This window comes from Oryzias melastigma, linkage group LG11 (assembly GCF_002922805.2).
Source record: "Oryzias melastigma strain HK-1 linkage group LG11, ASM292280v2, whole genome shotgun sequence".
NCBI classification, from domain to species: domain Eukaryota; kingdom Metazoa; phylum Chordata; class Actinopteri; order Beloniformes; family Adrianichthyidae; genus Oryzias; species Oryzias melastigma.
Genome location: NC_050522.1, coordinates 23348885 through 23362903, shown reverse-complemented (window position 1 = coordinate 23362903; position 14019 = coordinate 23348885). Strand labels below are relative to the sequence as shown.

At 35.7% G+C, this 14019-nt stretch overlaps 1 long non-coding RNA gene across 8 annotated transcripts in view; it reads left to right on the top strand.

Annotated features, from left to right (window-relative positions):
- The window catches only part of LOC112162525, a 113356-nt gene that overhangs the window by 31334 nt on the left and 68003 nt on the right, over nt 1–14019 (top strand). For 2 of the 8 annotated variants that reach the window (XR_002922080.2, XR_002922079.2), the window contains exons 4-6: nt 1263–1341; nt 2026–2106; nt 3590–3734. This is a non-coding gene — a long non-coding RNA (uncharacterized LOC112162525). Of the gene's footprint in view, nt 1–1262; nt 1342–2025; nt 2107–3589; nt 3735–10265; nt 10977–14019 lie in introns of those variants that run through there. The other 6 variants (XR_002922082.2, XR_002922077.2, XR_002922081.2 and 3 more) reach the window with 6 other exon arrangements.

Below are 14019 nucleotides of genomic sequence, written 5' to 3'. Positions count from 1 at the left end.
TCATGATCTTGGTCATGGTTTTGTTCTTGGTCAAGGTCATGGTCTTGGTCTTGGTCCTGGTCTTGGTCATGGTCATGGTTCTGGTTTTGGTCATGGTCATGGTTCTGGTTTTGGTCTTGGTCTTGGTCATGGTCATGGTTCTGGTTTTGATCTTGGTCTTGGTCATGGTCATGGTTCTGGTTTTGGTCTTGGTCTTGGTCATGGTCATGGTCCTGGTTTTGGTCTTGGTCATGATCATTCTCATGGTCTTGGTCATGATCTTGGTCTTGGTCTTGGTCATGCTCATGCTCATGCTCATGGTCCTGGTTTTGGTCATTGTCTTGGTCTAGTCAGGTCTGTTCTAGTTTTGTCTTCAGGAATCGTCATCCAATCAGTGAACAGGAACACATAACTATTAAACAGTACAAGTACATTGCCAAGAGTGAATAGAATAGAAGAATAGAAAATACTTTATCAATCCCTTTGGAAGTCCTCAGGGAAATTCAGGTACCAGCGTCCGTACAGCACACAGATGGAGTAAAATAACCAAAATAAAGTAAAGGAGAATAACAAAGTAAGTAAAATAGACTGAACATAAAGTAAAATATGCTTAATATAGCTAAATGTGCAAATAGAAAAAATAATAAATAATGCAGAAAATCAACATTGCACGATACCCTGAAAGACTGTGCACTAGATGACCAAAAAATAAATAATACAATCGTAAAAGTATCCAGAAAAGATTAAAATTGTTAAAAATACATTACTTAAAAAAGCACAATTGTAAAAAGTCACAATATGAACTAATTAAAAAGAGAGGGTAAGATTTTTTGAAGTATTTTATGGAGAGAAAATAGACAAAGCTCTATTTGTACATTTAGTAATTCTTGATTTGTGCTCATAACTTTAGATTTGCGCGTAACTTTGGATTTATGTGTGCGTAATACTTGATTTGTGCGTGCACAAGTCTTGATTTTAAGTTGTGTATGTGAAAATTGTATTTTGTATTTTTTTAATTTCAAATTTTTGTACTTTTGTACAAAATGTATTATATGAGATACAAATCATAAATTACGCACACAAAGACCAAAAATTACTCACAAATCCAAAGTTATGCACCAATCATGAATTGTGCACAAACAAATCATGGTGAGACTATTTTTTGATCATATTTACCTTTTTTAATTAGTACTACAGTAGGCTGCTAGTTACTTCAGCTCCAGCTTGGCTGATTTTGTGTTTTTGTTTCATTATTCTCATTTTGTGAACCTTTTCATTGACAGATTTTGACTTTTCAACAAGTTGGTTGCTTGCCTGCAGCTCTTTTTTGGATTATTTTCCACCACTTCTGAGTCAGAAATGGTAAGCAGGTGCATTTGTTTACATGATTAGCTGCTGTCACTTGGCAACAACGAAATGCCGCCAGAGATGTGACCAGACATGACTGGTATTGTGTTTTCACTAGATGTTTGGTAACAAGTTAATTTCCTCATTGTGGGATCGATAAAGTTCTACTCAATTCTATTTTTGTTTAATAAATGAACGTCAGTCCAGATGTGTACTCTTTTGAATCAATGTTTTGTGACTGGGACATGTTTTTGACTGTAAGTTAACTTAGGAAATTAAACAGCCAAAAGACATGTCAAAACTAAATGTTTCATTCATATTTTTTCACAACTTTGTCTATATGTCTACATTTCATTTTGACAGCAATCTGACCCCATACCTCATAGACTGAGACTATTCTGACTCCATATAGTTTGTAGAAATCTTTTGTAGTCTTTTAACCGTTACGACCTTCATCAACCTTCAAGCTCTGCTTGTATGGGCTTCATGTCCACAGTGGGCCTCTTTCTTAAAGGTTCCCGCTCTTCCCTCCTCCATACTAATGCAGCCGTCTCCGTCCGTGGCTGTTTCTTTCATGACCCGTGCTCCACCACTGTAGTGTTTCGGCTCCCCCTCATGACAGATCGTCTCCGCTCATCCCGCTGCTGACCTTTCAGTGATGTATGGGGTCATTTGATCTGCTGTTCTTTTGTTTTCCAGATGTATGAAGCTGTCTGGCACAAAACCACCATGACCTATTCAGGAAGCGAGGATCTGAAGCTTCTGGAGACCGGAACACAGGTTGTTCATAAGTCTTGATTTTGGGTTGGACTTTATTCGGTTAGTTATCTGAAATTGAAGACTTCATTTGGAAATGGAAGCCAACAATAAAAGAAAAACAAATTGAAAAGAACTTCAAAGAGAGTATTTTGATGGTACATTCTGCCTACTTTAGATACATGAAGTCTTCAACCTTGTCCTGATGGTGGTTATTAAAACAATGACAGTAACGGATACGTGTATCCAGGGATTTTCGTGCCACCATGTTGTGGACAAAAGTCACACCTTTGAGATAAATTGCAAACAAAATTTGAAGTTTAAAAAAATAAAACTTCATAATTTCCAAATAAAAATATTAAAAAAAAAAGTTTTGCATTTGCAACACAACAGTTTTCAGATGGTTTGTGTCTCATCTCGCCTTCTCCCCATCTTTGATTTTACATTCATGAGTTTCAGTTTAGTGTAACGTTTGTGCCACACAAAACAACCAATCACAGATGAGAAGGTTCATGCTGATTGGTATTCTAGACCAATCAGCATGCTGTTTGATGGTGCGAATGTCACACTAAAGTGAAACATCTGAACTCAGAATCAAAGATAGAGAGAAAGCGAGATGAGACCCAACGCATGTAAAAAAAATGTGTTGCAAGTGCGAAAAACATATATAAATATATACATATATTTTAAAAGAAAATATTTAATATTTTAATTCGCAAATTATGCAATTTTATTCTTAAAACTTTACGTTTTGTTTGCAATTTAGACATTTTTAATCTAAAAACTATGACTTTTGTACACAAGTATCACTCCATATGTGTGGATTTCATAGACAATCTGAAACTATTAACATAATAACAACAAAATAGTATTAAAGAAGAGACATTAAGGCCAAATAAATATAGGAAACAAAGTTTGGTTGCTATAGATAAAAAAAGATGAAGAAACTAAAAGGACAAAAAATGTTTTTTGACTGTTTTATAATTAAAAAAAATGATAAACAATTAAAACTTTTGTGAAATGGCTGCACTTCTCATTAATACATTTCTTTTTTTGTACAAAACCTTTTTGTACAAATCTAATTAACAGAAGGATAAATTTGAATGAATTCTGACGTCAGTGATCCTGCAGGATCTGCTCAGCCTCAGCTTTGGGTTCGTCTCAGCACACCTGAGCCTTAGTCTGCACTTTTGGAGCGCAGCAGTAGCTAATCATAAATCCTTGATGAGAGCCAAGATAGGAATGTAGAAGTGTGCCTCTGAACCTGAATGGTGCTGATTAGTTCCTGGAAGGAACCATCAACTGAGCATTTGGAATGGATCAGTTTGTAGACGTTGGGGATCTAAAGTGGACTATTTTGCTCTGAAAATAGAAGTCTCTGTCTTTGTGAAAACAAACGTATAAAATTAAAGTGTTCCCGTTAAATGTTTTTTACTTCTGCAGATTATTTGGTAAAGCTGAGAGAGTCGGTGTGATGAGAACTCACTGAACTTTTGGTTTCTCTCAGAACAGACAAATCCTGCTGCTGCGCAATCCAATAAAACGACACAAAAAGAATTAAGAGCCAAACAAAAAGAGTCAGAGGATGGAGTGAAGGAAAAGCGACTTGTATCGATTAGAAAGTGAAGGTGATGATACGGAGGCTCTTTGAGGTAATTAAGAAGGAAAACCTGTTTTTATTTATTTATTTATTTCACCTTCATTTAAGCAGAAAAAGATCTAATGAGATCAGAATCTCTTTGTCAAAGGTGATCTGGTCAGGAAGTCACATTGAAAAAAATGTTGCTAGAATGTCTAAGGAAAAGAAAGACTAAATTTCAATTTTTAATGGAGAACAAATGTTTTTCAGTAAAAGATACATTGGGGGGAAAAAGTGTTTAGTCAGCAAACTAATTTTGCGAGTTCTTCCACTTTAAAACATGTTAGAGTATACCTCAACTATGAGAGACAAAATGAGGGGAAAAAAATCCAAAAAATCACTGAGGACTTTTTAAATCACAGATGTCAAAGTCACGGCCCGGGGGCCGGATCCGGCCCTCCAGGTAATTCTATCCGGCCCTCCAGATCATTTAAATGTATTGTTATTGATGACTCAATGTTATCTTGCGCTAAATTCTAACTTGTTTAATTTTGACAAATTATATATTTTTATGGAGAGTAAAATATTGAAAGTTATTTAAGGTTTAAGATGATTTATTCTGGAATAATATTCCTGTCTTTTTATTATTTATAAATATGTTAAAAATTACATTTTTTAAGTTTCAGAAATGGCATTCTGATTGCTTTTTGGACCATTTTGATATTTAATACGTTTTTTTTAGGCTATTTTGGAGTTTAGCTCATTGATTTCAGCTACATGCTAACTCTTTTGGCTAATCTAATTTAGTTTTTTTTACGTTTTTAAACTAATTTGACATTTAGTTATTAATTTCAGCGTTTTTAACCATCAATTTTAGCATCTTGAGCAGCCAAATTCAGCTTACAACATTCACACTAGCAGTATTGCTGGTAATGATATATCTAGTTCATAATTATGTCAAAAATGTACGGTTTTAAAGTTTTTAAATTTAGTTTTAGAGTGTTCAATAAATATTTATCCTGTTCGACCTTTGATATGTTTTGGATTTGGCCCCTTGTGCGATTGAGTTTGACACTCCTGTTATAAATCTCACTTTTGTCATTTTATTTGTGTAAAATCTTGTCTTTTTTTCTTTTCTTTTTTCATAGTTTTACGACTTAATTCTCACATAGTTGCCCAAATACTCCACCATTCTTCATAGCTTGTGCCCCATGTCTGTAAATTGAATTGTTGACCTGAAAGAAAGATAAAAAAAACATTTATAAATTACAGTTCATATCTGGTATTACTGTATCATATTTTTACTCCGGTGTGTTCACTTTGTCCCTCATTATCAACCTCACTTCCAAGTGTATTAACAGGAATCGAGAACAGGAGCATAACGAGTGCAAATAATGACGATGCTTGTGAATTTTTATGTCCGTTTAAAGACAGGATGAAGCTTCAAGCTCGTAAAATCAAAGCAAACTGTGCTTAATGTTTTTACGAGCATCACCGGACCAGCACGTTTTGATCCGAAGCCCAATTCTATCTCAAGCTCGGTAATTATCCGTGTGAAAAATCATCTTTATTGACCTTTTTTGTCATTTTCTGTTGGCCTACAAACTCCAGCAATCATGACTAACATTTACCACCTCGGAACAAGCCAGTAAAATCGACTGTGTGGAAAAGTGAAGCCATTAAAACTGTCCCATGCGGCTAAATCTAGATGATAAATAAAATATATTGGAGATAATAGATTGGGAACTGAGTTATTAATCTGGAAAGGGTTCAGAATTGATCCATTTCATTATTAAATATTACATTTGTCCTATTTAGTACACATAAATAAAGGTTTTAGTTGTGAATCAACAAATAAAAAAGGGGAAAAAACATAATTCAAGACTTTTTTTTGCAGAAACTCAAACTTTTCCTGTAAATAATGTCAATAACTTTATGATTTAACGTTTGTGTCTAACTTTTTACTCATATACACACCAAAAAAATCCTCTATTTCTGGAAAAAACTGGTTCTCGTTGGGGTTCATCCGAGGACAAGGTTAGCAGTTCAAACTGTTTCTCTGACAACAAAAAAGCTTTAACCTTCAGAGGGACCACATTTAAAGATCATCCTCTTAAAACTGCACGATCAGACTCAGCACGCCGCTTTCTAAATTCCTGCATATCTCTGCGCTTTCAAATCCCTTCATGGCTGCTTTCTTCCTCCTCCTCCTCCTCCTCTTCGTCCTTCCTCTCCTCTCTCTGGGAGCTTCAAACCCTCCAGAAGCTCCACATCTCATTCCGGCCTCCCTGTTGGTTCCTGTCCTTGACTTTGAACTTAAAAAATGTTGCCCACCCCAAATATGAAGAAAAAAAATAAAAAAAATAAATGGGGAAAAAAATAAATAAATAAATAAAATAAAGAAACTAGAAAAGTTGCATTACCTGCGATAATGCTAGTGTTAATGCTTTTTGCTGGATGTGGTCGCTCAACATGCTGAAGGATTTTGCTGAAGAAATCTACTGTAATTGCTGAAAAGATTTGCTATGGATATGCTATAGCTATTTGCATATTGCTAAAGTTGCTAAATGACCTAAAGTTGGAGAAAGTACACAAAGAATTTAAAGAATTTCTTTAAAAAAATTACAAAAAAATAAAAATGCTAAAAAACTATGAACTCAGAATTAGCCCCAAACTTCAGTACATGCCAAAAAAAGTTAGCATTTTGCTAAAATGTTAGCTTAATTCCAAAGAAGCCAAAAATCCTTAGTAGCTAAATTGCTAAATTAGCCAAACACAAGATAGCACATTGCTAAAATACTAGTTTAGCTCCTAATTAGCTTAAAAACCTTCAGTACATGTCAAAATAGCAAGCACATTGCTAAGATACTATCTTAACTTAGTATTAGCCTGAGAAACCTCAGTATATGCCCCCCCCCCAAAAAAAAACTAGCATAACTCAGAATTAGCCCAAATAACCTCAGTTGATGCCAAAATAGTCAAAAAAGCTAGCTTGTTTTTAAAATACTAGCTAAACTCAGAATTTGCCCCAAAAAACCCCCAGAATAAGCCAAATTAGCCAAAAAAGCTAAAACATGGCTAAAATTTAGTTTAGCTCAAATTTAGCCAAAATTAGCGAACACATTGCTAAAATACTATCTTAACTACTAATTAGCTCAAAAATCCTGAGTAGATGTAATGTTAACCACAAAAAAAAGGCTAGCATGTTGCTAAAATATTAGCTTAGCTCAGAATTAGCCCCAAAAAATCATTAATGAATGCCTAATTAGCCAAGAATTAATACTAGCACATTGCTAAAATAACAGCTTAATTCAGAATTAGCCTAAAAATCCTCATTAGATACCATCCATCCATCCATCTTCTTGTCCGCTTCTTCCCTTTCGGGGTCGCGGGGGTGCCGGAGCCTATCCCGGCTACTGATGGGCGAAGGCGGGGTACACCCTGGACAGGTCGCCAGTCTGTCGCAGGGCCTCAATCACACACACATTCACTCTCACATTCACACCTAGGGACAATTTAGAGTCACCAATTAACCTATGAAGCATGTTTTTGGACGGTGGGAGGAAGCCGGAGTCCCCGGTGAAAACCCACGCATGCACGGGGAGAACATTCAAACCTGCCTTCTCGCTGTGAGGCAAGAGCGCTAACCACTTGCGCCACCGTGCAGCCCCATTAGATACCAAATTAGCAAAAAATGTTAGCATGGTAAAATTTTAGCTTAACTCTAGAATGGCCCAAAAAACTTATTAGATGCTGAATTATCCAAAAATGTTAGCATGTTTCTAAAATATTAGCTGAACTCAAAATTAGCCTTAAAAACCTCTGTAGCATTAATATCCTCAACCTGCTGAACAATTTAAAACCAATATTTTACAGGTTTCAAAGTGTGCAAAAAATTTGATACATTTTGTGAAAAAAAAAATACAAGCATGAATTTCCTAAACATTTGCAGAAATTCCCATTCATTTCAATGGGGCTGAATAATCGCATAAATTGTGTAATATCTTATAAAATGTAAAAAATGTATTGCTGAAAGTGTGATTGAGTTTTACATGTCAAAAAGTGTATTAAAGAAAAATAAAAAATAAGAAAGAGAAACAGAATCACTATAGTGTGAATGCTTTGAAGCATTCATGCAATAAAGATCTGCAATGTACAGTAAAACAACGCATTTTAGTTAATCAAAGTATAACAAAAGATTTGGAAAAAATAGAATAAACTCATAAATTCTTATCCCTGTTTCTCATATGTGCGTTTAAACTAAAATCTACTGTAAAACCCAATATTTCTGCACAAATGTTACCCATTTTTATGACTGAAAAACATAGCCTTGGTCTAAGAGACTGATAATATTTTCAAACATCCCAGAAAAGCCAACATCTCTGGAAGCACTTCAGCTTCTGAGATTTAACAAAAAAAGAAATGAAAATGCAGAATTTTTAGCTTCTCAAAGATTTGAGGATTCTGGTCTTTTATGCAGTTAGTAATTAAAGACCTGAAAAGATTCAGCCATGAAAAGACGAGGTGGACCGGTTGATCTAAGGTCAGTAGTGACTTCTGAAGAGCTTAGCGAGGACAGAACAATCTGGTTTTGTTCTTTCAGAGCATCTCATTGATCAGAGATGCCAACATGAGAAACTTTCATTGTTTACTCAAACCTTTCATTAATCCTACAGCAGGAGTCTGCACCCTTCAACACTTCAACATTCAGCTTGAATTCTTTCAACGCAGTAGAAGCCAGTAAGTCTTTAAAAATGATAAATAATTTGAGTATGAATATTCGTGACGTCCAAGATCCTTGATTCGCGATCTTTAAAGTGTTGTTATCAAAATATCATCTGAAGACGATGTGTTTTTGCAGATTAATGCAGGGTTTTAAAAGTTTACAAACTAAAACAAAGCCGGTACTGCCACCGGAAGTAAACACATCTTCGTGTCAGTGAAGCTTTTCAAAATAAGACCAGCGAGATATTTTTTCCGTTCAGAAACTGAGACTGAAGTTCCGTTCACTAACATAACTTCTGAAAACGTTACTTTGCTTTAACACTGGAGCTAAAACTTTATTTTGGTAATGATAACTCTTCAACAGTTGACGCAATTAACAAACTCTAGTTTATTCTGAAAGGGAAAAACGCTTCCTCGCGCTGCTGAAAGGGGGATGTAATAAACGTGAATCAGCTGATTCTGGTGCGAAAAAAAAGGCTCTGCACCAATATAAAACACTTAGAACGTTGAAGAACTTTGGGGATTGGAAACTGTGGAGAGAATATTCAGGCTTTGTTGTTAAATGATCAAAAACTAGAATGAATTTTTATGCTTTTAAAAATTAGGAATTTTGGTTTGATTCGTGAATCGAATCGGACCGGTGAAACCGGCTGCATCAGTGCACATTCCAGCGATCACTCCTAATGAAAAGTCCTTGCAAACGCGCGTAGAAGTCCAAAATTCTATACTACACGCGTTTGCATAGCCCCACACCGAATGTGCGCCGATGCAGCTGGTGTGCAAGCACACCTCCAATGAATGGAGGACACATAGATCATTGTGAGGAGTTCTTCGAAAATCAACAAAAAGTGAAACCCTTTAAATATTTTCTTGGTATCGGAGCTTAGATCTCACTCTGGGTGTGTCTGGATGACAGCCGCTTCCCCTGTGTTTCTGTGTCTCTGTGACTGAGTTTGAAGGCTTTCCCGCATTAACCCGAGAGGAGGGGGGGATAATGTATCTTTTTTTATTATTGTCTCAACAAAAATTTGTAAAATATCACAGTTCGGGAGACCCGAGCAGGCTGCCCCCACTTCATGCAGTGGCTGTCTGTCTGCCGGCGTATTGAGTGAGCTCCGCTGAAGTCTGGGAGGCTGGCTTCACCCAGAGAACCGCCGCGCTGCAAAATGCTCGTATTGAATTAGTATTTTACCCTCTAATCATGTCACGGAAAACATCATGTTCCCAAAGCTGAGTTCCTGATTGGCTGTTTTATATGAGCCCGCCCACTATCACAGGAAAGGCAGAAGGATTGGCTTGAACTTCAACATACTGAACAGAGTAGAAGGGATTGACATGTCCTAAGACAAAAAGAAACTAACCACCGAAATGCAGAACCGTTTACAGCATCTTTTTTTGGTTCAGTAGAACCCAGTAAATCATAACGGTTCTTACTTGGAACAGAACTTCGGTGCCCAACTCTACTGACGTCACCATAAAAGGGTCTATTGTTTTTATGTCAACATTCCAGATTGATGTCTTTCATCATATCATCAAAACATAAATAGTTCATCCAAATATGTTTTGTGGAAAATTAGGCAGTGAAGACAAAAAGCTCAGGAACTGTTTCCTAAAGCGACGAACGTGAAGGAGATTCTTGTTCAGTTCACATTTAAAGTGTACTTTTATACCCTCAGAAATCAATCAACCAATGAAAGATCTTCCAGCAGAAAAGAAGAGATGCACCACATTGCCCTCCATCATCAGGACCGTTCATATTTTGAAAAAAAAAAGAAAACAGCGTTAACAAAAATAAAACTCTTGATCTAAACAGATGTTCCTTCGAGTAAAACAAGCTGCTCCTCTCATGTCCTCTCAGGATGTTTACTGTGTTTTTCAGGGTGAAAGGGTCGCCATGGAGACATGCCGTACATCCCAAAGATCAGAGGATGAGTTTGTTCCCATCATTCTGGTGCAGCTGTATTATAGGATTGGTTAAATGACTACTTTCAAACTTATAACTTGATCATTTTTATTGTTTTACATTTTATAAATCAATTTAATAAAAAAAAAATGATGCATTAAAAAAAATAAAATTAAAAAAATGCCATTGTGGTAATTATTTTTCTTAACTTAATGGCTAAAACAAATAGAAAAAGCTTTAAATATTCTGTTTTTCATGTTTTGGTAAACAAGAAAAGCCTAAAAAACAACTGAAAAAGTAAAAAATAAAGCGTATTGCTGGAGAGGTCAGGAGGTCGCGGTGCTCTGAGCTGTCAGGCTGCTCTCTCCTGTGGGCAGAGCTCAGCAAACAGCCTCCATTCTGACCCTGGAGTTCCCAGGACCTGCAGAGGAAGGACAGTGACTGCAGCTGTTGTGAGTGTTTAACCCCTCTGCAGGGTTAGAGGATATTTTTTAAATATTTTAGACAAATTAGCACCTGTTGGACTGACTCTGGAAATATGAGATGTTTTAGAAAGCAGTGATGATCATTAGGATGTCCACTAGTGCTGGGCGGATCGATCCGAAATACCGATATTATCGCCACCGATTTTTATCGTGAAACATTTTGATTTATATTTGTATCATTGCTACTTGTTTCTCTTGGTTTGTTGACTATTGTACATTTCCTTTTTATTTAATTTGAAGAAGTTTTATTTTTAGTAAACTATTTTCCATTGAATTGAAAATATTATCTTAATTTAGTTTTTTTGTTTATTGAGTACATAAAAAAGGAAAAAATACAAAAAAATTGATTTTTAGGATGTAACATCAACCGCATTTACAAAAAAATAACCACATTGGTATCAACATTGGTGGTTTTGGCCGGTATCGAATCGTAATTGGATTGGTATCCAAAAGCTAAGTATTACCCAGCCCTAATGTCCACCTTAATGTAATTTATTTGAGAAAATAATTTATTTTTAAAACAATTTACCTTTCAAACACATACTTTCAAAGCTGGATATCTTTAAATTATTTGTTTTTTGGGTGAATAATTAATTTGGGTTGGTTAAAACCATTCTGTTTCAATAGTAAAGATGATATTCAAGGGTCGATTGATGTGTAAAAAACATATTTAGAAATATATTTAAAAAATACGTTTTTTTAAAGGTGAAAGCAAATATTAGAAAAATCAATAAAGAATTCTGTATAAATAGTGATTTATCATCAAACAGAAGATATAGATTATGGACATTAATAGATTTAAATGAAAGTTTAAGCTGAAACACGTCCAGAAAGATTGACGGCAAAAGATTCAACAAACACCAGAAAACACTAGTCCTTTGACATATGTGGAGTTATGATCCCATTAATAAAATAAAACAAGGATACTGACAAGCTAAGACATAGTCCCAAGTATTTAATATTGAACCACATAACTTAAATATGACGGAGAATTAGAACTACAAAAAAATCTAATTTTGCACGTTTTTTCTCATTAATTTACAACTTTAAATCTCATAGAATTACGACTTTAAAATTCGTAAATTTACAAGTTACGAGTTTACGAGTTTCTTAAAGTTATAACTTTAACTATGAATTTTAAAGTCATAAATACACAACCTTTTTTAAGTAATTGAACAGTTACGATCTTTTTCACGTAAATTTGAGATTTAAATTAGGAATTAAAAAAAAAAAATGTTTGTAAACTGGCCCTAATACTCCATCGTACTTTAAAGACTCAATCCAATGAATCTTTTTTTGTTGTTGTTCTTGTAAAATTTTTCTCATAATTTACAGAGCTGCCAACTTTTCCTAAAACCTTAGAGTGAGACTGTAGGAAAAGAGTCACTCTGTTACTAAAGTTTCTTTAAAGTTTGTAGATTTTAGACCACATTTGTGTGGCGAGCTTGCAAAACTGGAGTTTCTGTGTTGATTTCCATATTTCTAACCAAAATATTGTCAAAAATAAAATACATGAATCTCTGGTTCTAAACGATATAGCAAAATATATGAACATATTAGGAATGTGGACATGGTTAAAAAAAAAAAAAAAAAACCCAGTTGCCAAGGAAATTCAAAAGCATACTTTTGCAGATTCTTCTAAAAATTACATAGATCTGTCCGTTACCCCCAAGCGACCAAAAAATAAAATGGTTGCTATGGAGATAAACTAACAAAAAAGCCGCCATTTTGAAAAAAGTAGATTTTTGGTATCAATTTGTCATGTGCAGTTCTGACTAGAGAGGCGGGGGAAGGGGAAAAGTGAGGGGGGTTTAGATTGGGTGATTTGAAGAGGGGGCCCCGAGGGCGGGGGCGGGTAGCGCCGCACACAGCTTTGATTCTCATTTTAGTTTTCCTGTTATCTCCTGCTGAATTGATGAAATAAAAGGCCTCAGTTTACCCTCTTCTTCTCTTTTCTTCTGGTGTTTGAGTTGTGCACCACCGTCTCTGACACAAACATCTTCAAACTGACTTTTGCAGACTCTGATGTTGTGTCTCTGAGAAGTTTAGCCATATGCACGCCGTCTGCTAAACGGCGTTTTGTCTGCTTTTTTAAGCTCGCCAAAAGTCAAATTCCTCCTTTGGGAGAAAACACACAGGAAGAAAAGGAAGCCGTGGCGGACGGCCAACACTCACATCCACTTCCCTGAGAACCAGTTTTATCAGCGAGTAAAGCAGCTGGGATCGGCGAGATCCATCGTGTCAAAAGTCAAAGAAGGCAATAAGCGTATAAACAAAAGGAACGTCCAACAGAAATGGAACTGGATGTATTTTCATATTCAATAACCCATTAAAAATCATGATAACATTAAAAAATGACCCAATTTCTGTAAATATTATCACACTACCTGGCAGTCTCAGATCAGATTATGCTAACACAAAGTCTAAATGGAAAAATGCCAGCAATGATCTCAGGGAAGCACTTGGTGTCGCCCATCAATCTGGAAAAGGTCACCAGGCCATTTTTAATCAATTTAGAGGCGACGTTCTCCAGAGGGACAGATTAATTACAATATCTATTTGCAGCTTTCTTTGGAGTGAACGTCAAGCTCACTCCTAGGTTAAACCCGTTAAATTAGTTCTGTGAATTCACCAAAACCAAGTCAGGCCGACATCGTTCTGTGCCGTCACTTTAGGGACGAGATGAGGTGAAAAAGATGGTGTCTGCTGATGCGTTCTCTGAAACTTGTGAGGACCGCTCGATACAAGTTTGATTTTTTTGTATTTTTCTGCTGATGGATGACATATATTGAGAAAATTAAGCTTAAAGTTGACTCTTTCTTTATTCAAATTGTGAATCAGGTGCAGATGAAATAATACCATTTGAAAAATATCATATTTGTGATGTAGAAAATACGCCGGACGGGCCATGTAGATGACTCGATCCATGTAGGTCTTTGTTTTTCTCCTCCGAGCTGGGATCTGATGGCTCCAAAATGTGCGTCTGGATAGCTATAATATTGCTCGTCATTTTTGTATGCATTGGTATTGATAAGATTACGGATGTGAGGAGCTGTAAGCTATCGGGAGAGTGTTTAAGAGAAAGGAAAGGGGGCGGGGTTTCTCTACTCACAACTCAGAAGCAAATCCGAGCACTAGGATACTCGTTTACAACTCTACTTTGAGAAAGTTCCAGTTTATCTTAATATTTGTTTTTATTCACTTCCAAAAATAAATGTAATTTATATTTATTATAAGAAAACAAC